The following is a 24,034-nucleotide window of genomic DNA, read 5'->3' as shown; positions in this document are numbered from 1 at the left end:
CCAGAGTCACTGGTCATCACAGCCACTTCCCCAGACCCATGGACTTTCTTGACTTTGGCGGAGAAATTAAATAACTTGTGACTCGAAATGTCATTTGTGTAGACCCATTAGCCAGGCAGCCTGACGTCCAGGTGCCCCCACCCCCAGTGGAGCAGAGAACAACTCATTCTGCAGGAAGAACCAAATCTGAGATCATCCCAAAACAGCCTCTTATTTTTTAGGCCTCCCTTGGGTCCTCATGTGCATCTTCCAGGTGCCGTGAGGGTAGGTGTGGGGGTCCTCTCCCCTGAAAGGAGAGCACCCCCACCCAAGTCCCTCCTCTTCAGCCTCTGCCTGTGTTTCTGCTGGTGATGTCCTTCTTGAGCCTTGAGCTGTCTGCACACTGGTCCCAACCTGTGCCTTCCACACTGCTCAGACTTGCAGCGTTCTCCAGCCCTCAGACACTTGCTATGACGTTAGGGGGTGGCAGTGGGTGGGTGGGGGGGTGGTGTTCCTCTCCCCAACCCTGACCCAGGGGCCCCACCTGGTCTCTTGAAGGATATCAGCTGCTAGAAGACAGCCCGATGGCCCCCCTTCATTTGACCTCCTTTGTCTCTACTCCAGGAACTCCCTCTTAGCTCCAAGTTAGGTTAGGGTGACCTCGTCACAGCCTCTTTGCCTCTACCCCTGCTTCTGTGCTCTAAGCGCCGATCCTAGCGCCCTTCTCTTTCATCCCAATGTGCCATACTCTAGACCTGGATGTGCCACGTGTAAGGATCACACTCCAGCAGGCACGAGGCATTAGAAAGTCCTTGGCGTGTGCTTCTGTGAGCACCCAGACTTCTTACTGTGACTTGTGAGGCCCTGCACCAGGGTTTGTCAACCTTAGTGCTATTGACATTTGGAGCTAGCGAATTCTGTCTTGAAAGGGACTGTCCTGCACATTGTAAGATGTTTAGCAGCATCCCTGCCCACCAGGTGCCAATAGCACTTCCCTAGTCGTGACACAGAAATGTTTCTAGACACTGCCAAATGTCCTCTGGAAGGCAAAATCACTCCAGGTGGAGACCACTACCCTACATAATGGAGACCCCATCCTACCACGCTGCCTCATCCCACCCACTGCACACCTGCCACATGCACGCTCATCCCTGCCAGAGCCACTGCACTCGCTGTCACCACTGCTGTGAACGTTCTCTCCTCACATCTTCATGCTTTGCTCATTTAGGTCTCAGCTCAACTGACACCTCCTTACCTTGGCCTTTCCTAAGCACCCTATGCGACCAACCTATTCGCTCCATCAAGTTTGTACTTCTGTTTTGTTTTAAAATCACGTTTAGAATCTCTGACCTTGTTCCTACCGCTTTCCTCCTGGTTTTCACTGTCCCAGCCACACCCTTCTAATTCCTCAGTCACATCCGGCATGTACCCACCACAGGGCTCTTGCTGTTCCTCCTCCTAGAATGCTCTTTCCCCAAATCTCATTGTTCTTATTCCTTCAGGCCTTTGCTCAGATGTCACCTTCTCAGAGAGGGCTTCCCTGACTATTTCCTACTTCGTTTTTTCCCATAGCATCTACAGCCATCTAATACACTATACACTTTAATTATAATAATTTTTATTTTCTGTTTCTCCCTATTAAAATGAAATCTCCATGAGGGCAGGGAGTTTTGTCTTCTTTGTTCACTGTTGCGTGCCAGTCACGGAGAACAATGCCTAGCATTGAGGCACTCGGCCAGTATTTTTTTAGATGCATGAGCTTAATTTTGCAAGGCTTGCTGGGACCTCTGCCCTAGTTTAACTGTGCACATTTGAAAGCATCGGGTGAGCTTGGCTTCTTGTTGTAAAACCAGGGATTTATGTTGATGAAGAGTTTGATCAGGGTAGACTCATACTGTAAAGCATGTTTTCTTGTGAATAGAGATGTTTACAAAGCACAAAGCAGTGAAATTGCTAATAGTTCTTTTTACTGGCATCAGCTAGAGTTCTGAATTTAGCTGAAGCTTATACTTACCATGCCATGGTGGAGGTTTTCATTTCCTAATATGTACATGCATTTGTCTAAAAGTAATTAGTTTGTCTTCAGTTATGAGCCACAAGAGGTCAGGACCACCACTATGGCACCTCTCCAGAAAGGGCCGTGCCTGATAAGCACAAAAAAAACCCTTTAGGGCCGCACCTCCAGCTCTTCCCTGTTTCCCAGGATCTTGTTTATTTCTCATCTCTCCCGGCTCCCGGTCTTATTCCTTTGCTTTTTCTCTTAATAGGCTCTCATCCTTGTCTCAAAATCCCTGTCCTTACCTCCATGATCCATAAAGACCATGGCTCTCAGAAGGCAACGTAGAAGTGAGTCTGTAGCACCTCCCCGCTTGGAGCCCAGGAAGTCCTGAATATGACCAGGAGAGTTCCTGAGGCCCACATATCCTAACATGTTGAAATCCAAGGTCTTTCAAGGAAGCCCCACCACATATGCCTTCAGGGACCTGGCCAACCCTGCCAGCCTCCCCCATAGGTTCTCCCTCATATGGTCACAGTGCCAGAAATCCCACTCCTGGGGCTCAGTGAAGGCCCTTGGGTCTTCAAGGGAATTCCTTGTTCTGGGGCCCACATCCCAGGAGAGGGCACAACTTGAGCACGTTTGCATCCCGGTAAGGGTTACTGGGAAGGCTCAGATTTACAGGTGACAGATGGAGAGGGACTCTTGGGAGAGTTAGGATGTTGCAGAGAAGACCCCTTTTCCAGCTTACGTAATCGCTCCAAGGAAAGAGAGAGAAACAGAGAGAGAGAGATGAGGCTTAGCAATTGAGTTCCTGGCTGCTTGTCATATGAAGAAAACTGATGTGAACGACACTTTCCTCCTCTGCTTCCTGCCCTGCTTTTTTGTTCTTTGTATCGTGAATAATATGAATACAGGAGCTTCATACTTAGAGTTATTTTTACAAGGTCTCCTCTCTGCTTCAGATGACTCAGAGCCGGAGCCTTCTCTTGAAGACGTTCCTTGGGAAGCACCAGAGAGATACCGAACCCCAGGCGATCTCAGGGTCACAAGTGGGTGTCCTGAAAGTGTGGGCTGGAAGGAAAGCCTTATTGAAGGCAAAACTTCTGCTGGTTCCCCTCTCTACACAGCCAGCCCTGCCTTTCTCTCACCATCTTTTCCTGCTTCAGCAGAAACAATCAGGCCTGCTTGCCAGTCTGGAAATGAGCAGAGGGCACTGCCCCAGGGTCGAGGCTGCAAGCTATGGGTAGATGAGGGGAATCTGTAGGCCCCAAAAGGCTGGTGGCTCTAGTCTGAAGGCAAGAAAACTATTTGGGCAACCAGGCACTGAAGGAGAAGGAACATTGGTAGAACCTATTTCGTGTCTGTCTCCCACACTGCCCTTGTGTTCCTGGAGAGTGGGGGCTGCCTCTGACTGTTCTTCCAAACACCACACCCGGCACTAAGACCCAGTGCATGTGTGTGGAGTCAATGAATTAATGAAAGGGAAGCCCCTTTCCATGGGTAAAGCCAAATTACCTGGATGTGAGTACAGCACAAATCCATATGCCCGTGGAGGATGGAGCATCTGTATCTGCTCCCGAAGGTGCAGATGCCCAGACCTCGGCACACCCAGCGCCAGCATTGTCTGCTTTGACCCATCATAACCACTCTGAGAGGCCAAGGAGGTTGTTTCCATTTTACAGAGGGGAATGCCGAGGATCAGAGAGATTGGCTGACATGCCTGTTGTGCGTTTTGTAAGCGGCACAGGGGGATTCAGAGAGATTGGCTGACATGCCTGTTGTGCGTTTTGTAAGCGGCACAGGGGGATTCTTCTGCCCCACTTCTACTGACTCCGTGATCCAGTGCTGCCTTGAATCTTCGGAAACTCTAAAGTAGGGGCTCCCCGCTTCTGAGAAAGACTCTATAGCTCTCTTTTGGACACAGCTGCAGTGCCATCCTTCTGGGAGAGCCAGCCTGGAGCAGAACAGCTGGGGCTCATCTATCTGCTGCCCAACAAACCTTGGAAGGAGTATGATAGGAAGGTTCCGTTCAGACTGCTCTTTTCTGGTGGCTCTGGGGAAAAGGGCATGATGAGGGGAGATGCCCTTTTTTCCTCCTGTTAATCTGCCCTCATCCCTGACTCCCTTTCCTGCTGTCTTCTATCCAACCACACAGTACCCAGCTTAAAACCAAGGTGGATGGAAAAGGTTTCAAGTTGATCATGGAACTCAGAATGCATTTTTCTGTAGAAGTAGCTGGAATGCGATACCTGGTCTCCCCATGATATGTCTGAAATAAAGCAGTAATAGCATTGGCCCAATAGATAATTTGTATTAATGTTGATGGTTTAATTAATGAATTGTTAATAAGCCAGCACCCTCTCTTACTTGGAAGACGACAACAGCTTTCTCCACTCTTGTCCTCTTGTAGTCTGTTCTCCACGTAAAAAGTGAATCAGACCCCATCTCTCCTCTGCTCACAACCCTCCATGATCTCTTTTTTTTTTTTTTTTTTGAGACGGAGTCTTGCTCAGTTGCCCAGGCTGGAGTGCAGTGGCACGATCTTGGCTCACTGCAACCTCTGCCTCCCAGGTTCACGCCATTCTCCTGTCTCAGCCTCCCGAGTAGCTAGGACTACAGACGCCCGCCACGACGCCCGGCTAATTTTTTTTGTATTTTTAGTAGAGACGGGGTTTCATCATGTTAGCCAGGATGGTCTCGATCTCCTGACCTCGTGATCCACCCGCCTCGGCCTCCCAAAGTGCTGGGATTACAGGAGTGAGCCACCGCACCCGGCCCCTCCATGATCTCATGCCTACAGCCTGGCCTCCTGCCTTGCTGACCGCACCTGCCGGCTCCCTCCACCAAGTTCATTCCACCAAAGAGTGGAAGGACACAGCTGCTGTGTCCACTGCCTGGGACTCTCTTCCTTCCCTGAGTCACCTGGTTCAGCCAGTTCATTTAGGCCTATGCCCAGATGTCACCTTTTCAGGTGACCATGAATAGGCGCCACCCATGTTCATCACTCCTCTGACCCTTACCCTGCTTTATTTCCCTTCATAACATTCATCATACCTGCCATGACATTGCACACATGCCTGCTTACTTGTATATTGTTATTCTCCTCCACTAGACTATCAGCTCCACAAGGGCAGGGACCTTTTATTTGTTTCCTGCTGTGTTTCCAACACTAGAAGAGTACCCAACATATAGTAGGTGCTCAATAAATATTTATAAATAAATAGATGAATGCACAACTGAATGAGTGATATATCTCTACACCTAACCAACAGCAGATTGTGGTTTACATGCAGAATTTATCACACATTCCAAACATCAACGCCAAAAAGGAATTTCTTCCTTTCCTTGCCCTTGGGATTGGAAATGCAGGGACTTCATTTTAGTAATGAGTTTATAGATTATTCTGGAAACCAGAACTTCTTGTTCTGCATTTTTGGCAAAAATAGACACCTGCTTTCTTGGAGAGTAGCTTCTCAGAGTTCTGAAGGCTTCTTGGGGCTTGACAAATGGTTGGGGGTGGGTACTCTTTGGTCTCCTTAGCCTCCTGCTACCAGTTCTGCTGAGACTGGCAGTGTTCTCTTGATTCACTAGAGCAGGGTTTCTCCTACTAACATTTTAGACCAGATCGTTCTTTGTTGGGGGCTGTCCCATGCCTTCCAGGATGTTTAGCAGCATCCCTGGCCTCTACCCATTAGATATTAGAAGAACTCCCCCAACTGTGACAACCAACAATGTCTCTGGACATTGCCAAGTATCCCTTGAGGAGTAAAATCACTCCCTGTTGAGAACTACTGCTCTACCGTGTACAGAAAGCCCCACCAACAACAAAGAATTATCCAGCCCACAGTGTCACAAATGCCAAGGTTGAGCTACGCTGCTCTGAGAGCCCTGTCCAACAGGACTCTGCATTGAGGGAAATGTTCTATTTGGTGCTGTCTAATATGGTAGCTACTAGCCACATGTGGCTATTGAGCATCTTGAAATGTGTAGGCCGGGGCGTGGTGGCTCATGCCTATACTCCTAGCACTTTGGGAGGCCAAGGCAGGAGGATTGCCTGAGCCCAGAAGTTAGAGGCTGCAGTGAGCTGTGAGCAAGCCACTGCACTCCAGCCTGGGTGACAGAGTGAGGCCCTGTTTCTTAAAAAAGAAAAGAAAAGTAGTTAGTGCAACTGAAAAGCTGAGTTAAGTTTAATTTTAGGCTGGGTGCGGGGGCTTATGCTTGTAATCCCAGCACTTTGGGAGGCAAGACAGGCAGATTGCTTCAGCCTAGGAGTTGGAGACTAGCCTGGGCAACATGGCAAAAACCTGTCTCTGCTAAAGGAGACCCCTGGTGGCGCATGTTTGTAGTCCCAGGTTGAGGCGGGAGGATCACTTGAGCCCAGGAGGTTGAGGCTGCAGTGAGCCCTGATCATGCCACTGCACTCCAGCCTGGGTGACAGAGTGAGACCCTGTCTCAATAAATAAAACAAAATAATAAAATAAAGTAAATTTTTAAGTTTATTTTATTTTAAATTAATATTCATTTAAATATCCACTTACGGCTAGTAGCTGCCATATTGGACAGCCCAGCTCTACAAAGTCCAGTGCTGCTCACACTTCAATGTGCATATGAATTATCTGGGGATAGCAAAGTCCAATTCAGCAAACTTGAGGTGAGGACTGAGAGTCTGTAAATTCCCAGGGATGCTAAGGCTTCAGGTCTAAAGACCACACCTTGGAGTAAGATGATCTAAGCCTGGGACATAAAGAGCATTTTGCACATATAACACAGAGATGAGATTCCTGCTGCCTGAAAAAGCTTGTTGAAGAACCAGTGGCATAGAGTAGGGAGAGAGAAAAAATATGGTCTGTGGAGTCAGACAGATACTGATTTGAATCCATTGTTAGCTCTGTGCCCTTTACTTCGCCTCTCTGAGCCTCCATCTCCTTATCTATAAAATAAAAGAGATCATTTCTACCTTGCAGTGTGATTCTGAGATAGTGCATTTAAAAACACCAAACCCAGTGCCTGGCAGATACTTGGCACTCAGTAGGTAAATAGTATCAGTCATTATGGATTCATCCAAAGTAAAGGCATCGTTTACACAAATCGACCCTGCCTTTTAGGCTGTGTTTGGGGACCACCCCTCTCAGAGTCACCCAGGTTGTTCTTTTAAAAAATAGGTCCCTGGGCCCAGCGCAGACCTAATGAGTTAAAGTCTCTAATGGTAGGGCCCAGGAAGCTTCTTTTAAAAAAAGAAAAAATATATATTAGGTAAAATTCACCAACATAAAATTAACCATCGGTCATTTTTTTTTCATGTAAAAAATTTTTAACTTTTATTTTATATTCGGGGATACATGTGAAGGTTTGTTACAGAGGTAAACTTATGTCATGGGAGTTTGTTATACAGATTATTTCATCACCCAGGAATTAAGCCCAGTACCCAGTTGTAATTTTTTCTGCTCCTCTCCCTCCTCCTGCCCTCCCCCCTCAAGTAGACCTCAGTGTCTGTTGTTTCCTTCTTTGTGTTCATAAGTTCTCATCATTTAGCTCCCACTTATAAGTAAGAACATGGGATATTTGGTTTTCTGTTCCTGCGTTAGCTTGCTGAGGACAGTGGCCTCCAGCTCCACCCATGTTCCTGCAAAAGACATGATCTCGTTCTTCTTTATGGCTGCACGGCCATTTTAAAGTATACAAGTCATTGGCGTTTCCTGCATTTACAATGTTGTGCAACCTCACCTAGGTCTAGTTCCAAGGCATTTTTGTCATCCCAGAAGGAAACCCTGTACCCACTCACCATTCTGCCCTCCCCAGCCCCTTGCAACCACTAACCTGCTTTCTGCTTCCATGCCTTGGCCTATTCTGGTTGTTCCAGATAAAAGGAACCATACACTATGTGACCTTTTGTGTTTGACGTCTTTCACTTAACACCCTGTTTTCGAGGTTCATCCATGTTGTTGCATGTATTAGTGTTTAATTCCTTTTTATTGGTGAATAATATTCCATTGTATGAATATAACACATTTGTTTATCCACTCATCAGTTGATGGACATTTGGGTTCTTTCCACCTTTTCGGCTCTGTGAATAATGTTTCTAGGAACATTTGTGTGCAAGTTTCTGTTGGAGTACCCATTTTCAGTGATGTGGGGTATATACCTAGAAGCAGAATTCCTGGGTCACATGGTAATGCAATGTTTAAATGTGTTGAGAAACCACCTGAACTTCCCTCCACAGTGGCTACACCATTTTCCATCCCTACTGGGAATGCATAGGGTGCCAGTGTCTCCACTTCCAGGTCAACACTTGTGATTTTGTGTTTTTGGTTGTGGCCAACCTGGTGGGTGTGAAGGGAAGCTTCGTTCTTCACAAGTTCCCAGGATGGTTCGTGTAGACCTGAAAGTTGGAGAACCACCACTTTGATGAGAGCTCCTCTTTCAGTGAGTTCAGTCAGAGTCTACTGCTCCCAGGTTCTGGGACTCCCTGCAGCAGTGCCTTTGTTGGGCTGGGGAAGCCCATCAGGGAATTGGAATTGTTACTTCGTGTGCTGTTGTAATAGCGATTGGATCTTTTTTTTTTTTTCATACATTTACCCTCTCCCCTTTAGTAAGCACAACTGAGTAGAAAGGAACAGTTTGCCATTGACTTGTCCTGGGAAAGCCAGATCAGCACAGATGACCCACCCCCTGGTGTCCCCTGGGTGAGTTTCTGCAAAGCTCCTCTACTTGTCCATCTGAGGCTGGCCTGGAGGGCCCGTTCCAATATGAAATAGCCTTGAACTCTCCTGTTTTAATAAAATTTAATGTGGAATTTTGTATTCTACTGTGTAATATAGAGCTGGGCCTGTTTTAATTAAAAATTAAAGGATTTTACTCCAAATATTTAAGTGTATTTCAGAAACACATCAAGTTAATCCTGTGGCCCTTAGGATGAACGTGATAAACCTGAGTAAAGGGACAGAGGAGTGTGAGGGGAGGAGGCCGTGTGGGGAGCACTTAATGAAAGGAATAGTATTCCTCTTTAACAATGAGGGTTTTGTTTTCTTCTTCTGGAATTTCCTCAAAATTAATCTCTAGGGTGGAACACAACATTTAAGTGATACATTGTATATGCAAGCAAAGGGAGCAAGGTCCTACTATTAATATAACTGCCTGCACTGCTTCAGAATTGTTCTAGGACATAAGCCAAGGTCCTCTTCTTCAAGTCGGCGTCTCAGCCTTGGCCACATATCACAACCACCTGACGAGCTTTACACGCTCTTGTTTAACAGGGTGTTCAACAAGAGCCCAGGTGAAACCCAGGCATCCCTGGTTTCTAAAGCTCCAGGTGATTCTGATGTGTAATCAGGATTGACTGCTGTGCCAGGCCATTAGACACAGCGGTGAAAAAAACGGACATAGCCCATGCCCTGATAGAGCTTACAGTCTGACTGGGGAGACCAACTCGTTAATCACATAATTGATTAATTACAACTGTGATAAATGCTGTTGCCCAGTTAAATTTCAGAGGGATGGAGACATCTTCCCAAAGCTATAGCCTGACAGAGGAGTAGATGCTAATGAGAGGAGATCTGGGAAAAGGGCATCCCAGGCAGAGGGACTGGCATGTGCAAAGGCCCTGGGGTAGAAAAGAGCTTGGTGTGTCTGAGGACTTGAAAGACAAGCTGGTTGGAGCTGTGAGCAAGGAGGGGTGGGCAGCCTGAGGCTGGGGAGCAGATGGTAGCCTGTCACCCATGTTAGCCTGTGGTGAGTCCACCTGACATGCTGTCAGTGTTTGAGCTGCTCTGATATTGGTGTGAAAGGCCCAAGCTTCTGTGCTCTGGAATGAGCAGATACACGAGGGCCTGATTAAGTGATCTGCCTATATCCCATCATGGTCTGGGCAGGATCCCCTTCCTCCAGTGCATGAAAATTATTCTTTACTCAGCCTCCATGGAGAGAGAGGAAGGGCATCAAAAGAAGGGAGAGATTGGCCGGGCGTGGTGGCTCACACCTGTAATCCCAGCACTTTGGGAAGCTGAGGCAAGTGGATCACTTGAGGTCAGGAGCTCGAGACCAGACTGGCCAATATGGCAAAACCTCCACTCTATTAAAAATACAAAAATTAGCTGGGCATGGTGGCGCATGCCTGTAATCCCAGCTACTCGAGAGGCTAGGGCAGGAGAATTGCTTGAACCTGGGAGACAGAGGTTGCAGTGAGCCGAGATCATGCCACTGCACTCCAGCCTGGGAGACAGAGTAAGACTCTGTCTCAAAAAAAAAAAAAAAAAAAAAAAGGAGAGATATTTGGAGAGAGAATGGGAGTTTTCCTCACGTCTGAAAAGTTTCTGGGCCTCACTTGAAAATTACATCTCCTTCTGGCATCTCCACATAGAACTCATTTGACAGAACTGTGGGTCCCTAGGTGACTGGAGCCTGGGATCTCATTGCAGTGATTCCTCTCTGCACTGTTTCTCAGATGCTCTGTAGAGCCTGTCTCACATTTAATTCCTCCCTCCTCTCCATTTTCCTGCATCCCCCTCCCCCTGTTCCTTTTTCTTCTTTTTAAAATCTGTGCCAATTTCTAATGAATTGTGGGTGGCATGGAGGGAATTCTTCACACTTCATTTGGTCCTGCTTCATAGTTTATATCCTGTGTCCCTCCCTTCCCCTGGCTGAACCCCCTGTCCTCGGTCTGGTAGATGTGAGCTGTTCTTTTCCTTTCAATGGCCTTGTGGCTGCAGAGAACCCCTCTTTGATTTGGGCTTTTAGATACTCATTTAAAGTGCTTGTTCCTGTGTATTAATTTCTTCCTTCCCTAAAACTCCTAATCTTCACTCTCCCTTAACTCCGACAGCAGTGTGGCCTGTGAGGCGGCATTTGTCACCCCCATTGTATAGAAGGGAAACTGAGGTTCTGATAGCGTGGGGCTGTGGGAAGATTCTGGCCTTGCTTGGTGGCATGATAGATGTGACAGGTCCTTGGAAAGTCACACAACCCTCCAGGGCTGCCTCTTTACTGGTCATATGGGAAGGAGATAAGATTTCTACCCCTGTAAGGAGGTAGAGTGATGGGGTAAAGAGGATGGGATTTGGCCCTTAAAGCTCTGGCTCAACCACTCAGTTCTGTGGCCTTGGGCAAGGCATCAGACCTCGGCTTCCTCACTTGTAGAATGGTGATCCCTACGGCACCTCAGCAGGATGGTTGTAAGTACTAGAGGCACTGTCTGGGAAGTCCTAGCAACGTGCCTGGTCTGAATGGGATATAGTAGCTGTTCTTTGGCCGTTGGGATATAGTAGCTGTTCACCTCCCCTGCCATCTGGGATTCGGCTGTTTGTCCAAGAGGACTCTAATCATTATGGTGGAGCTGGAATTAGAACTAGAATCCAGGTCTACTGGCTTCAGGCCCTCAGCTCCTGGGAGGAGCTATCTGTAAGCACCCTGGTTTTGTGAGCTGGATAATTCTTGCTGTGGGTAGGCCTTTATGTACACGGTAGAATGGTAGTTCTCAACTGGGAGTGATTTTGCAAGAGACAGTTGGCAATGTCTGGAAAGTTTTTTCATTGTCTCGGCTTGGGAGGTTCTACTGACTTCTAAGGGGTAGGGGCCAGGTATCTGGATTGTTCTGGGATCTCTCAGCACAGTGGTTGGGGACCTTTGAAGGCACAGACCAAGAAACAGCAAGTCATCAGAACCCCTGGTCAGCAATAGCTGACTCTGAGCCTTGCAAAGCTGCCCTGCAGTGTCAGCACCGGCTGGGAAATCCTTGTGGATTCTTGTGGATATTCACATAGAGGGAGGGGCATGATTATCCCCACTCACTGGGTATAGTGCTAGCAACAGCTGCCACTTATCCAGGGCCTATTAGGAGCAGGGGCAGCGTGCTCAGTGAGGGACCTACGCTCTCACTGATCTGCCTGTTCAGCAAGGAAGACACTGCTAAGTAACCTCATTTCACAGAAGTGGGACAAGGCCATACGGCTAGTGAGGGGCAGGGCCAGACCTAGGGCAGAGCCTAGGTCTCCTTAGCTCCAAAGCTCACATGCTATGCATGAAATTGCATGACCTTTCTTAGAAAGTAACACCCCTGTGAGGCTTCTCCAGCAATCATTTTAATAGAATGCTTATCCACATCCCTATGTCAGCACTGGCCACCTAATTTTGCCACCGGCCAAACTGAATTTACCACTGTTGCAGAAAACAAGTAGGTAAGAATCTTAAAACTTATCATACATTGGGAGGGAGGGCAAGGGTGCCCCTATTTTGGATGTCTCATGCCAGTTTGGGAAGAGGGAGAATTTAGCAGTTAGGCACAATATGTTCCTGATTTGCCCTAGAAAACTTCTTGGGTGCTTTTGGAAAAACCTGTACATCTTCTTTTTTTTTTTTTTTTTTTTTTTTTTTTTTTTTTTTTATGAGACAGTGTCTCCCTCTGTCACCCAGGCTGGAGTGCAGTGGTGCGATCTCTGCTCACTGCAGCCTTCACCTCCCAGATTCAAGTGATCCTCTCAAGTAGCTGGGACTACAAACACAAACCACCACACCTGGCTAATTTTTGTATTTTTTTGTAGAGATGGGGTTTCACCATGTTGCCCAGGTTTTGTCTCAAACTCCTGGGCTCAAGCGATCCACCCACCTCTGCCTCCCAAAATGCTGGGATTACAGGTGGGACCCACTGTGCGCAGCCAAACCTGTACATCTTTAATGCCTGTCTTGAATACCACAGTGATTGGAGCACAGTGTGAGGTTAAGAAACAGTGCAGTCCTGATTAAGAGCCTTCTCTCCTAATTAGAGTATGCCATGCTCCATCCTGTCACAGGACCTTTGCACAGGCTACTCGGTGTACCAGCAGCACCCTTGCTCTCTATCTTTCCCCTGCTGCCCTCCCTACTTTGCTTCAGTAATTTATTCTTAGGGCTCATATTAAAGACTAATTCCTTAGGAAAGCACTTCTGCCCCCATGTCCATGCTAGTCCATCTTCTGGCATATGCTATTATGCATTAGCTATGTTTCTTTAGGGGACCACTATTATAGTTATCTCTAATTTGTTAATGTTGGTTTCCTTCTTGCACTTGATTGTAAGCTCCATGAAGGTAGGGAACACATTGGTCTCACTCAGCTGTTGTATGCCAAGTGCCTTGCATTTGCCTAGTACATACTAGGCACCAGCCAACATTGGATGGGTGAATGGATGGTTAGATGAATGGATTGAGCTAGTTAATTTCATTTCCTTTCCCTTAACTCCAGCCAATAATCTCTTCTTAGGGAATTGTAATTATCTGTTTATATGGTTCTCTTGAGCCTCTTTGAAGAAGAACCTGTCTTTAGAAGCCCTGAGTCTAGCTCCATGCCTGACTTACAATAGATGGCTAATAAAAGTTGGCCATATGTTGTCTAAGACAAACTCTTGCCCATAAGACAAGCAGTTCCAAGAGCTCACGCCTCTGCAGAGAGGACCCCAGAGAGTTGTTTTCATACATAGAGGGTAAGGATGGTGAATTTATTCACAGAAACGGAATGAAGTGCATTCCTGCTTCCCACCCGTGCCATGCTTAGCTCCTTGGTAAGGTCTGCTATTCAGGTTGCCAGTTACTGTATTGACTTATTTGTACATAAACAGTTATTCCCCATAACCTTCCCTTCGCCAACATTCAGAGATAATGATACACAATCTTTGTAACATTACAGATGTTGCTTCAAAAACACTCTGTTGCTATAGGAATGTTTGTGATGTGCTTATCGCTAGAATTTCATGAGCAACAAACTCCAAAATTGCAGATGATTTAACATTTGAAGCAGGGAGTGAGAGTGTATGTGTGTTTGCATTTAAAAAAACAAAACAAACAAGGCTTTGAAAAAGGAAGTTTTCTTCTGCAGAGTTATCTTCTTCTAAAGCTTAAAATAAGAACTACTTAAAAGCAGCGAATTTAGAAGAATGAGCACTTTCTCTTAAACATTCAAATGGGTGAAAATGACTTGTAATGCCTCCCTCAAGTATTAAGGAAATAGGCAGTTAAAGGTTTTTTTTGGAGCTAGCTGTCACAGACAAAGGATTTCTCATTTAAAAAAAAATCATTTTATAGCATTAAATAGTAGGAATGCATACCAGCAGCCCTTTTGGCATTTTGAAAATGATTTATTTTCTGAAATGTCCCAGTGCATTTTAATAGATGACTCTTTGTTCTTCTCATTCAGGGAGGGAGCTTCAGGCGGGGTTGCCATAGTTAGGGTTGGGAAGTTCAAGGTGGAGGCAGACAGGGCTCCAGGAACAGCTTTCCATGAGCCTCACACTTTGTTACCTGAACACAGCAGGTGGGTGCCACCACCTATCTCCAAACAGCATGGAGCCACACTTTCCCAAAGCTCCTGCTGTGGTTCTCCTTCCCAAAGAGAGACTCTCTGAATTAACTTTTTATAGTCCAGAGAGTGAATTTGAAATCATTTTTCTTTCTAGCCTCCCTCTCTGAAGATATCAGCTAGACATCTTAGGAAAGGTGTGCAATGTGGAAGTCTCTACTATAGCAATGCTACTACTCAGCTGTGGCTCAGGAGTGGTGCTCTCTGCAAACTCTTTAGCGGTCCATGAGATAAGTTCAGAAATTGAGTCGGTGCTTAGTAACTTTCATGCCGATTTGACAGAATAATCTGTTGAATCAAAGAACTTAAAAGTGAGCTTGCACTTTGTATCAGTATCTTTTCATTTCCTTTTTCTAGCAGTTCATTTTTACTATATTTTATTAAAGTAGTCATCTCTAATGGTGTGGAAAATTTTTAAAAAACTGGTCCTTCGGCTGAGCACGGTGGCCCACGCCTGTAGTCCCAGCACTTTGGGAGGCCGAGGCGGGCAGATCATGAGGTCAGGAGTGCAAGACCAGCCTGGCCAACATGGTGAAACCCCGTCTCTACTAAAAATACAAAAATTAGCCAGGTGTGGTGGTGGGCACCTATAATCCCAGCTACTTGGGAGGCTGAGGCAGGAGAATTGCTTGAACCTGGGAGGCAGAAGTTGCAGTGAGCCAAGATCACACCATTGCACTCCAGCCTGGCAACAGAGTGAGACTCTGTCTCAGAAAAAAACAAAACAAAACAAAAAAACTGGTTCTTCATGACAAATAACTTGAGAAGCTGTATGCCAAGGCACCTGTAAGCTGCTGTAGCTCCCCCATGAGGAAAGTCAGCTGTTGAATGGATTTGGGGAATCACAGCACTTAGCAAATGATATTATAATGGAACTCAGATCTCTCTCTGTCTCTCTATAGCTCTCTGTGTCTGTCTGTCTGTCTGTCTGTCTGTCTGTCTGTCTGTCTGTCTCTCTCTGTTTCCTAAGTGCAGAGACTGCATCCAGTTCATCTCCATGGCCTCATTCCTCAGTGCCCTGCCTGGCACATTGCAGGCCTTTGGAAATGTTTGTTGAATGCATGCCTGTCTGCTTCCTCATTACCTAAGAGTAGGTGAGGACAGCCTCGGGAATTTCCCTGGGATTTCTGGTAGTGTCTTCTGCAGGATGGTGATGAAGAGCTAGGAGCAAATGATGAGGAAATGACCTTTCCTTTTTCTTTTCCCCACAGGACCAGGCCTCCTCTTCCCACCTGTCTAGCAGCATGAAAGCAGCATGATTGGCCGACCGCAGGAGAAGCCCCCAGAACCAGGCCCCCAACTCAGCCATCTGCGGAGGTCAAGGTGAGCTTGCTTTCCTTCTTCTGGAAGGCTGAGGAATTTTCATTTTCATTTTAACGCTTTCTGTATGCATTTGTAATCCCTTGCTATGTGCTAGAAGAATGAGGTTTCCTGGGATGAGGGTAGACTTAGAAAGTGCATGTCACTTTACAGATTAAAGTGTGCTCATTTTGGTTAAAGGAGAGGCTGATATGGAGCAGAAAGGACTGAGTTGAGTGTCTAGAATGGAGCTCTTATTATTCTTCCACCACCTCCTGAATCTGGGACCTTGGACAGGTCTTACAGGATGGGGTATCCAGGGAATTTTGAATGAAAAAATCTCTGAGACAGGATAGAATGGGAAAGATTACTCAGTCCACGACCTGAGAGTCCCAGTACCTGCTAGACAGACTTCTGTCCCACACAGAGTCATAAGGGGCCTTAGATGATCAGTCAGGCCAGTTTGCAGCCAGTGTTGGACAGTTAGTTGTTAGTTCTGTCTGCTGGTCTCTGCTCTGCCATTAGGAACCACAAAGACGTGGCTTTCAAAGACTCTTCCACATGCCTCTCTCATTGGGTTTGAAGATTTGAAGATTTGGCTGTCATGACTCCGTCTTTCTTTTTTTGGTATAAATTCTCCCTAGAGACTGGTGCCAGTCACCTTGTCCTCTCGTCCCCTCTGTGTTGGAAAGGGCTTTAGTTACCTCCAGCGTCTGCCTTGCTGGTTGCTCATGCAACCTGCACCATCTTCAGTAGAGAATCATTCATTCACCATTCGTTCTTCAGTGGCTATTTACAGCCTCCTTTGTGACAGGCACTGTGCTAGACTCTGGAGATATATCAGTGAAGAAGAAAGACAGGGTCTCTGTCTTTTAAGACAAAATAGGTTTAGATCCTTAGAGTTTGAAATATGCATTGAACTACTTCCGTGGGCTCCTTTTTTACATTTTTATCTCTGCAACTTTTTTTCTTAAATGTCCCATAAGTGCTTCAAAAAACATCTTTAAATATTGGATATAGTTTTCTATATATCATCATTGAAAGATAAGTTAGCTTATTGTGCAGCTCAAATCATCTATAATATGTTCCTTTCTGATTTTGTCTGATTATCTATCAATTATTGAGAGAGGTGTGTTAAAGCCTCCCACTGGATTTGTCAGTTGCTCCTTGCAATGCTGAAATTTTTGCTTTATATGTTTTGAGGCAATACTATTTGGTGCATAGATGTTTAGAACTGGTGTATTTTATTGATGAATTGGGATTTATTTCTACCATCTTTATATGCATTTAATTTTTTCTGCTCTTTCTTTTAGGTTGAGGTATTTTCCCCCCTCATTTCGTTTTCCATCTTCTTATTTGTAACTTGCACACTCTATGTCTGTTATTTCTGGGGTTACCCAGCTAGCTACCTGGATAGATGATAGATAGATAGATAGATAGAAAAAAACAGACTCTATGTGTGTTTTTTCAGGGGTTATCCAGCTAGCTAGATATATATATATGTAGATAGATAGATAGATAGATAGATAGATAGATAGATAGATAGAGACAGATAGATAGATAGATAGATAGATAGATAGATAGATAGATAGATAGACAGATATTTTTAGAGACAGGGTCTTGCTCTCTTGCCCAGGCTAGCTTCAAACTCCTGGGCTCAAATGATACTCTCACCTCCTCCTCCCGAGTAGCTACCTTAGCTTTTTTTGTTTGTTTTTTGTTTTGTTTCGTTTTGTTTTTGAGACGGAATCTCTCTCTGTCTCCCAGTCTGAAGTACAGTGACACAATCTTGGCTCCCTGCAACCTGCACCTCCTGGGCTCAAGCAGTTCTCCTGCCTGAGTCTCCTGAGTAGCTGGGACTACAGGCGTCTGCTACCACGCCTGGCTAATTTTTGTATTTTTAGTAGAGATGGGATTTCACCATGTTGGCCAGGCTGGTCTCAAATTCCTGACCTCAGGTGATCCACCCGTCTCGGCCTCCCAAAGTGCTGGGATTACAGGCATGAGCCACCGTGCCCCACCAATTTTTGTATTTTAAGTAGAAACAGGGTTTTACCCTGTTGGCCAGGCTGGTCTCGAACTCCTGACCTCCAGTGATCCACCCACTTCAGCCTCCCAAAGTGCTGGCATTACAGGCGTGAGCCACCACCCTCAACCTATTTTACGTTTTCATCTCTTTGTCTCTCTGTGCTGAACTCTGAATAATTTATTCAAATCTATCTTCTGGCCGGGGGAATAGCTCATGCCTGTAATCCCAGCACTTTGGGAGGCCTTGGTGGGTGGATCACCTGAAGTCAGAAGTTTAAGACCAGCCTGGCCAACATGGTGAAACCCCATCTCTACTAAAAATAAAAAAATTGGCCAGGTGTGGTGGCGCGCACCTATAATCCCAGCTACTCTGGAGGCTGAGGCACAAGAATCACTTGAACCCTGGAGGTGGAGGTTGCTGTGAGTTGAGACCATACCACTGCACTCCAGCCTGGGTGACAGAGCCAGACTTTGTCTCAAAAAAACCAAAAACAAAAACAAAAACACAACAACAACTATCTTCTATTTAACTAATTTATTATGTGTCTAAAATGCTCTTTAACCCATTCATTGGATTTTTTCTTTTTGCTTTATTTGTCATTTCTAGAAGTTCTGCTTGGTGATTTTTCTGGTCTCTCATTTCTTGCTCATATTTGAAGATGTTTATTTCTTTAAAATATTAGATTTGCTATTTAGAAATTTTATAATTTTGTGTCTTGTAATTCCCAAATCTGAAGTTCTTGCAGGTCTGGTTCTGCCACTTGTTGTTTCTGCTGGCTGGTATTCATAATGCCTTGTTTCCTGTGAATTGCTCATTTTTTCTTGGCACTTTATCTTAGGGAATTATCTGAGGTGTGGGTTGAGTTGTCTTTTCCAGAGAGGATTTGGTTAACTTCTGCTGGTTGTCTGGTGGGCATTACCAACAAAAATCACTTTAAATTAATTTTCTAGTTAAGGCTTTTCTGGCTACCCAAGTAATATAATTCAGGCTACAAACCTGTGTGAAGTCCAGCTATGGTTACACATTTTCAGGAGAGAGTTTTTCCCCCCATTCTGCTCAGCCCTTGCAAGGTCCAGTTTTCTTGCAGTCTCTGTGTTGTGCATTTACTTCTCATTCACCAAGTCGAATGAATTTTGTGGAGTGGAGCCATTTGAAGTCCCAACTTTGTGGAGGGGTCTCCCTAGGCTCTTAACCCTGTGCTGCTGTCATTGGGAAACTTAGAATCTCCAGGTTTCAGCAGAAACCCTCAGGGCAAAAGCCAGCTTTGATGCCAGCTCACCTTCCAAGGTTCCTGCTTTGGGTTTGTTTTGGTCTTTTCATTTGTACTATCTCAGCAATGTGTATTCAGTCTTTATATCTAAAATTGTATCCAGCATATCAGTTCTTTCCATTAGGAGGGGCAAGTAAGGTATCTGGTCTGCCATATTGCCAAAAGTATATCTTTTTCTTCTCCACGATAGTCAGGAGGGCAGGAATTTCTATTTCTTCACAGAAGAGTGACCTGAAGCTCAGAGAGGGTGTAGCCATAGGCCTAGCAGGTGAAAGGCTGGAAGAGAATATGTCTCTCTCCTCTCCTCTCTCCCCACGATAACTGTTGACCATTGGCAAGGACAAACTTTAGTCCCACAAAGAATATGAGTTGCTACCAAAATGTTTTAACTAGCTGAACAGCTTTGTACAATTTGTTTATGAATCTATTGTTTATCTTCCTTGAGGGAGGAAATGGCTTCTCCATATTTTGTGGCTTGTTTGTCTGGCAGTCACCAGCAGCCCTCCTGCTTCATTCCCATTCTGCAAAAAGTCTCCTGAACCTGAAGCCAGATCCCGTGGGCTTCTCATCCAGACCTTGGCTTCCTTTCCTCCTTATGCTACTCTCTCCTTCTCACCTTCTTCCCTTCCCTCTGCCTCTTTTTCCTTTTCCCCTCTCCCCATCCTTCCTGCGATTGGTTTTTCTTTTTCATGGTGGCGTGCCTTTCCTTGGAGGGGAGTCTACAGAGCACAGTGGTTTGGCTTTTGGGCTTTGAGGGGCAGGGAGAAAGAGCTGAGTTTGAACCTCCCTCTGCCACTTAACAGCTGAATCTCTCTGAGCTTCCGTTTCTTCACTGGTCACATGGGGACAGTGGATAGAGCTATTCAAGGACTTAATGAAATGATGCCTGTAGAGCTTGTAACACAGAGCTTGGATATCATCAGTGCTTGGTCAGTGGTGGTTCATATAACTGTGACTGAGAACAGACCACTTCAAGGCCAGTGTTCTTGTTGGTGATGCTTTTAAATTGACAAAGCCAGTTTATAAAATGAGATTAAAATGGAGGCAGAAATCTAATGTAAATGTGGGAATCCCAGCCTCTCTATGATGTTCTTTGAACTGGGGTGTTTTAAAAAATAATCTGAGGGAAGATAGAACGCACTGGTCTGGCCAGTGTTTGTGGAAGATGTAAACCAGGGGTTCTGAAAATGGGGCCTAGACCTCCACACTCCAGATCTTGGCCCTCCCGCTGAGCTATGCCCTGTGTCCTGGTGCCGTGGTGGGGCTGGGGCTGCGTGGACTCACCGTGGAGGTTTCCCTTGCAGGGCCCCCAGATCAAGGGATGGCATTACTGCTCTGAGGACACATTTTCAGCAGTGATGGGGCTGGGGGAGAAGGGTCGTGAATGTCCTTTAGCTCTATTCTTATAGCTGGCATGAGACTTCACTTTTCACGCCCTCTTGTAATAAATGGCTTTATATTACACCTAGACATGTGTCGTTTCCTGATTTGATATCTATCAGGCAACAAGTCTTTTTTTCAAAGCCTGCTATTTATAGTGACTCTGGGCTTTGTATAGTGGGCAAGTAGTATAAAAGAATGCATAAAGTTGCTGTGAATCTAAAACTACTCTAAAATTAAAGTCTATTCATCACAAGAGGACTTTGTAACCAAAAAAAATGCATAAAGTCTAAAACATCTTCATAAGATTGTTAGGTACTCAGAGTGGATATCCAAGAGGGAAAAACACGATGCCCTTCAATGGTCAGGGAGGGCTTCCTGGATGAGGCTGGATGATGATTTGAGCTGGTCTTATGGGGCAGCCAAGGTGAGGCTGCTGGAGAAGGAGCCTCATGCATCCTGGGTGTAGAAGTGGTAGGAACTGGGGTTTAGAAAGCCCCACAGATGGCCTTTGTGGTCCCTCTTGGAGCACCATCTCCCATTATCAAGAGCCCTCAGAAGTCCTGCGGCTAACATTTGACACCAGATTTCCCAAGTGTGTTTGACCACTCATAGCTGATGAACATGGAGGTCTTGAATGGGTTTCCACATGGCTTCTGTCTCTCTGACTAATGCTTCGGCTCATCTGGGCTACCACCTCACTTCTGTAAAACAGGGATTGGCAACTTTAAAAGTTCAGCCTCTTGGGAGCACCAAAAAATTATTTGAAGTTCACCTCTTATCTTTTTCCAGGCATTGCTCAAATATTTAGAAGGGTGAAGGTTTCTAGGGGGACTAAGCAGGGACATTGTTAGAGTTAGGGAGGGGGCTTCTTTGTTATCCCAGTCTCCCAAGATGATTGGACATTTCCAACCCAGCCGAGTGGCCAAGCCTGTTTGCCTGGAGTTAAATGCCCAGCCCCACCCCACCCCTTGTTCCCACCAGCAAACCTCAAAGTCTATTAACAGCCTCTATCCTGATCATGATTCATCCTTCCTGCCCCTTCTGTATTCTGGTTACTCAGAGCCGTGAGCCAAGATTGATTACTAACGCCATCCAACTGACCTTGCCCATGGAGAGCTTACCTGGTAGATTAAACATTCTTCATCAGATGACACCTCAGGTTGAGTTCTGTTTGTCGGCTAGCTCTGTACATTGCAACAATGGATCGTCCTAGATGCAGACGGAGACACTTTTCAGGACCAGGAAGTCAGGGGACACATTATCTGAGGAGTTTGGGGTGCCAGGGTTATTGCGGGTATAGAGACAGGAGGTGCCCCAGGCCAAGAGCTCCTGTGCTTAAAGAGCCACATAAAAGTGGTGGAAATATGCTCTACGTGCTGCCCTGGAGATTGGCCGTTGGCTCCTTCTCACCATTGGTGGAACCCTTCTAAAAATATTTCATTATTTATTATACCAGTCATATCCATTATTCTATTTTTTTAATTGCAACATTAAGGCCGGGCGCGGTGGCTCACGCCTGTAATCCTAGCACTTTGGGAGGCTGAGGCGAGCGGATCATGAGATCGGGAGTTCGAGACCAGCCTGGCCAATATGGTGAAACCCTGTCTCTACTAAAATACAAAAAAAAATTAGCCGGGCGTGGTCGCACACGCCTGTAATCCCAGCTACTCAGGAAGCTGAGGCAGAATTGCTTGAACCCAGGAGGCAGAGGTTGCAGTGAGCTGATATTGCACCACTGCACTCCAGCCTAGGAGACAGAGCGAGACTCCGTCTCAAAAAAAAAAAAAATTACATTATAGCTAGAGCTACCCCTACTTCTTACCCCTAATTCCTACCCCTACTCACTCTCTTCCCTTTTCCAAAAGATGGCAGAACTGAGACTGCAATCCAGACATCCTGACTTCTAGCATTGTTTCCCCAAAGGGCTCAGATCCTTAGGGATCAGGTGTCATTGGTGGGAAACCCTAGTATCTCAATATCCTGATATCCTGGCCCAAGATTGTTCAGTATCCTGGGACAGGCCAGGCAGGGTCTCAGGGTATTCGTCCAACAGAGGCTTGGAGCTCCTCGGGTCCAACTTTATTCTGCAGAAGCTGAGTCTGAGGTGCAAGGAGGGGAAGTCATTTGCCCAACCAGGTCACAGGGCACATCTCTTTTTCTGTTTGGTCCGGGTTATCTTTATATTGGGTTTGCATTTCCTGAATACACAGCAACAGGGTGGGGGGTGGGTGGAGGACAGGGGAAGTGGGCTTAAAAGAACCCCATCTGAAAATGTTTAGATTTCCTGTGACTGTCCCGTGAAGAGGGAGATAATCTGTGTTCATGGAACTAAGAGGAGAGGGAGAGACTTGGTTCAGGTCCAGGAGGCCAAGAGTGGAGAGAAAAAGGAGGACAACATGAGAGCTATTCAGAGAAAGCTGTGACATTTTTATGGATGAAATAGAAACAAATAGGAGTTTGTTTCTTTGCACTTCAGTGATGTCTTCTTGTTTGTATTTTTGGACAACACTCAAGCCATGTGGAGGCTCTGGCCTCGTTCTAGTAGCAGTGGTTTGTGGTCTTTGGAGGCTCTTTGGCCTGGGACCGGGCGCCTTTGGTTCTCATCTCCCTTGAGTTGGCTTCTACCGGGATGTGTGATCCTTTGGAACTCTCTCTTCCTCCCTCGGAGCTTCCATAGCTTATCTCAAGGTGGAAATAAAACCTCCTGCTGGGCCTGCCTCACAGAGAAATAATGGGTATGAGAGTGTCCCCCACAAACTGTCAGGGTTAGATTGGCCTCGTTTTTTCTTTTTCCATGTCTGTGAGGCTGGCATGAGCTCTGAGGGAGTCGGGAGCTTCCACCAGGGAAGACCCATGTGCCCATCAGATCAGGTGGCACATGTGGCCACAGAGGCCACTCCAGACCCGATTTCCTGGGACAGCCCTTCCAGGCAGTGTGTCCCCAGTTCCTTAAAGGGGGATGTCATTTAAGCAGGAAAGGCTGTAACTAAAAGTAAAGAAATGGTAAATACGGACAGAGTTACTACCAATTTTCTGGAATTGGAGAGCTGGGTACCCTCTTGAAACAGAAAACGAAGTAGAATATCACTTTATCTGGTATCATAGAGGAACTGAAATGACTCCAGCTAACAGGGCCCACCCCTTCTAACTTTTTTAGATGGTGATACCAGGTAAAGTGATATTCTACTGGATACAATTAAGCTTTAGGTTGCCACTAAATAATTGCGTCTCATTTCCTCTTCGGGGGTCTTGAACTGCTTGAAAGCCATATCCCAGAAAGTAGAAAACCACCTTCGTTACCAGTAACACCAAATTAGAGAACTCAGCCTGACCCGTGGCCACACCAATTCCCTCTTTTGCACCCCTTGAATTGCACTGACCAGTGTAGACTTGTAGGCCTCTCTCTCTCGGACTTCCTGCAAGGATGAGCCAGTCATGTGCATGTTTGCATTCTGTTTCCTGCTGTCAGTGAACAATTCTACTGAACGAACTATGGCCTTTCCTTGGTGTCTCTGGATCATCATTGTGGATAAAATGAATGTGCCCTGGACACAGGCGCTTTCAGGGGATGTTAAGAGTAAGCAAGGTCATTGGTCCCTATCCCAAAGGGCCCAGGCTGCCCTTCTCTCTTCCCTCCTGCGTCCACTCCTGGCAATTTCTGCCCCTGAGCACCATTCTGCTGATTGAAACAAAAGGAGGGCTGAAGGTTGTCCAGGAAACAAATAACCAAACCAACTCAATCATGCCTGAGTCAT

At 46.0% G+C, this 24,034-nt stretch overlaps 1 protein-coding gene across 17 annotated transcripts in view; it reads left to right on the top strand.

Moving 5' to 3' along the window:
• The window catches only part of TRERF1 (transcriptional regulating factor 1), a 224,166-nt gene that overhangs the window by 136,071 nt on the left and 64,061 nt on the right, over positions 1–24,034 (top strand). For all 17 annotated transcript variants that reach the window (XM_008958785.4, XM_055113604.2, XM_063604901.1 and 14 more), the window contains one exon: positions 15,510–15,621. The gene's annotated coding sequence lies outside the window, so the exon portion shown is untranslated. The remainder of the gene's footprint in view (positions 1–15,509; positions 15,622–24,034) is intronic.

Source organism: Pan paniscus, chromosome 5 (assembly GCF_029289425.2).
Source record: "Pan paniscus chromosome 5, NHGRI_mPanPan1-v2.0_pri, whole genome shotgun sequence".
Taxonomy (NCBI): Eukaryota; Metazoa; Chordata; class Mammalia; order Primates; family Hominidae; genus Pan; species Pan paniscus.
Note: the sequence above shows the minus strand (reverse complement) of the source record. Positions and strands in the feature narration are given on the sequence as shown.